Raw genomic sequence first — 3,205 nt, forward strand, 5'->3', positions numbered from 1 at the left:
TGGATAGTTCCTCAGATTTATACCGGCAATTCCTTGCTTGCATTTTCTTGATGAGTTTCCATTCCAGCTGTTCCAGTGTATATGAATAGAAAACGTCTCCCTGTCTGTCATTTGCAGTGATAAGCTGCATCCTAGAGGCTGTACACAGATGGAGTTGTACTAAGTTTATGGAGAAGGCTGAGTGTATGCCACATGCTATTAGGGCCACTTGAAACTAGGATAATTACCTGGCAGACATCACTGTGGAGCAGATTCTTTAATAAAAATGAATGGGGTGACAAGGGATAGGCTTCTCGCTATTTTGGGACAAACTCTCTCCTCAGGCAGCAGATAGCCACAGCGGTGAGGCTCCCAATTTATCATTTGGTTTGCTGTTTCTTGGCTGTAGAACTTAATTAACAATTCTGGAACCGGTCTGTTTCCCAGGAATAGCCTGTAAATCTGTTAAATTAAACAATAAAGGCAGATGTGTGCAAAAATAAAAATCCCACACAAGTCAGAAATGAAAAATTATGTTGCTTTGTCAATCCACAGGGGCCAGTGCAGGAATGTTCTAAAACCTTTTAAAGCTTTTCTGTCTAGTGGTTCAAGCAAGAGGGAAATGTTCCTGTGGATGCCACCACTTTTGGAACTGATGATTACTAATTACATAATTACTTTATTGCATGAAATAGTACAAGCAAATACTGTGACAACTGAGTTAAAACATACTTACATTTTTTCTCTTCAAGATCTGAAAGTATAACACAAACATTTGTCATACCTGTGAATTAGACTGAAAAAGACCACAAGCCTAGAAAAGCAGTGTTAAGGATCTGAACTCAGTCATCCAGAGCGCTGTTCTTCCTCAGCTTCCACGGATTTGAACTGTGAAGGAGCTCGAGGCATTGTGGTGTTTCGTCTTTTACGGGGAAAACCAAGGATAAGGTAACACTTCTACCCTCTGCCTATCATATAAACAACCAGAACATCATTTTTGATAGTTAACTCCCTCTCCCATCACCATTTTATCTCACTAAAGTATGCCTGTTCTTAACTTTATATAGCACTTCCATTAATGTCAGTCTGCTCACAGTGAATAATGCTAAGGATACATGTATGTCTCTGTTATACTAGTGTCTTACAAGGCCATTCAAACTCAGTGAATCCATGTGCAGGAATAAGATGACCAGAATTTGATTCCATTGCAATATAACTATTTCAAATGAAGTAATTATTCTTTAAAAATGCAGACTTTTTTTTTCCAAAATTACAACCAGGAGTTAATAATAATGCCAAACCCCATCTTGTGTAGATGGCAATCAACTGCAGAAGGATAATTTCTAAATATCTGAAATATGCTCATCTAAACTATCACTCGTGTTTTAAGATGGCCAGTGAAACCATTTTATTACTGCAGTTAGCTGGAAAGAGCACTGTTCTGCAAAAATCAGATAATGTACTTATTTCTAAAAGCCTAGAACAAAAGAGCCAGTAGAGATTTGCTGAGTAGTTGCAAGATAGCCATTAAATATAAATATTTTTAAAAACAATTTACTCTTTCCTAATGCTTTTAGAGCAGCGTGTGGCAACAGAGTCTAAATGCAGCATCTTACTGCATTAAAAAGGACATGATGAAGGTTATTGGGCTCCAGATTTAACCCTTCTATCTCTTAAATGCTCATTAACAGTTCCTAACCTATATAAACTATGTGAGTTTATATAAAACTTACCCATCTTTCCTAGTGGTGACAATAAAAGTTTATATTTTTAAAACAACATTCCTAATGATCCACATTTTTCACATTTCTATGGAAACAAACTATGTTTAGTGGTGAATTCAAGTTTAAGTTTCCATTCCTCAAATTAAAAATAGCAGAACTGGAAATTGGTTTCTTTGCATCATAAGTATTCACTGTAGACAGAAAAGAGAATTGCTTTGTAGGGCTGTATACATATAAATGGTATGAGTATTTGAATCACTGGTTTGAATTAAAATGTGTAGCCCAGTTAGAAAGAAAAGAGGCTGATTTTTGCTCCAAACTATCCAGGTCTTGGTCCAGTATAAGGAATAACAGGATTTGATTCTGCTACTCAGGCAGCAAAGTTGTCATTCAACACCTTGGTCCCAGCAGTGCACTTGATGATAAGAGTACAGCCCAGTGCTACTACGCGGGAGGCAGATTGACTGAACCACGAGAGCACTTCTCGTAACGGAGGGATGATGACAAGGCTGACACTACCAACAATGGCCTTTACAAGGTGGCTCTCATGCTTAGGTCATTGTGAAGTAGACCTGCAGCAACTGCATTGCATAGCGCTTGGCCTGGGCTTCCCCTAGCTCCATGTAGCACCTTCAGGGTCCAAAGGCCCAAAGTCAAAAGCGTTGACTTTTCGTTGTGGCACTTTTTCAGTTCAAAGTGCCTGAAATAGCAGGCAGGGCTGCTAGCAGAGTGGTGTTTAGCACGATGCTGAGGATGCTCAGGAGTGTTAGGCAAGGCCTATGGGGAGAGTACCAGGGCACTGTGAAGGGCTGAGTGAGCCAAGGCTCGTGTGGACCCAGCCATACTGCCTCGGAGTAACCAGTCCCTGGAGAGAACTGTCCCAGGGCTTTACTGGGTATCTGATTCGCTCCAGAGCAGAACTGAGGAATGAACAAACACTTATAAACCAAGGACATGGGAGCAAAGATACCTTACAAAAAGTCCTTCTTGATTCATGATACTTCCACATTTGGAGTTTTAGTAGCTGTAGGTAGGATTCAACTGATCTAACTTAAGACATCCAAGTCTGAGCTAAGCACTTTAGGCTACTTTTACTGTCAACAAAGAGAAAAGGGCCCATGCATACAGTGGATCTGTATCCATCACCTGGTCTTTCTTAGATGTCTATTTAAGGATGAAGTGGATGAGCCTTCATGATTTGGCTATGTGGAACTTCAGAAAAAATGTCTTTGCTGAGAGGCCACCTCATGTTGATCATCGAGGCTCATATCATTCCGTATCATCATCAGTAATACATCCTCAGCAAATTTGCAGATGTTGCAAAATTGGGGGAATGGCTGACACACCGAATGGCCTGGCTTCAATCCAGAAGAACCATAATCTAAGGAAAAATGCAAGTTTCTGCATGTGGGGAAGAATAGCCCCAAGCACCTGTACAGGTTAGAAGCTGGCTGGCACAGCAGCAGTCCTGCTGCAACCAGGCTTACAGTGGATGGGCCACT

This window comes from Cariama cristata, unplaced genomic scaffold (genome assembly GCF_000690535.1).
Source record: "Cariama cristata isolate BGI_N322 unplaced genomic scaffold, ASM69053v1 scaffold13203, whole genome shotgun sequence".
Taxonomy (NCBI): Eukaryota; Metazoa; Chordata; class Aves; order Cariamiformes; family Cariamidae; genus Cariama; species Cariama cristata.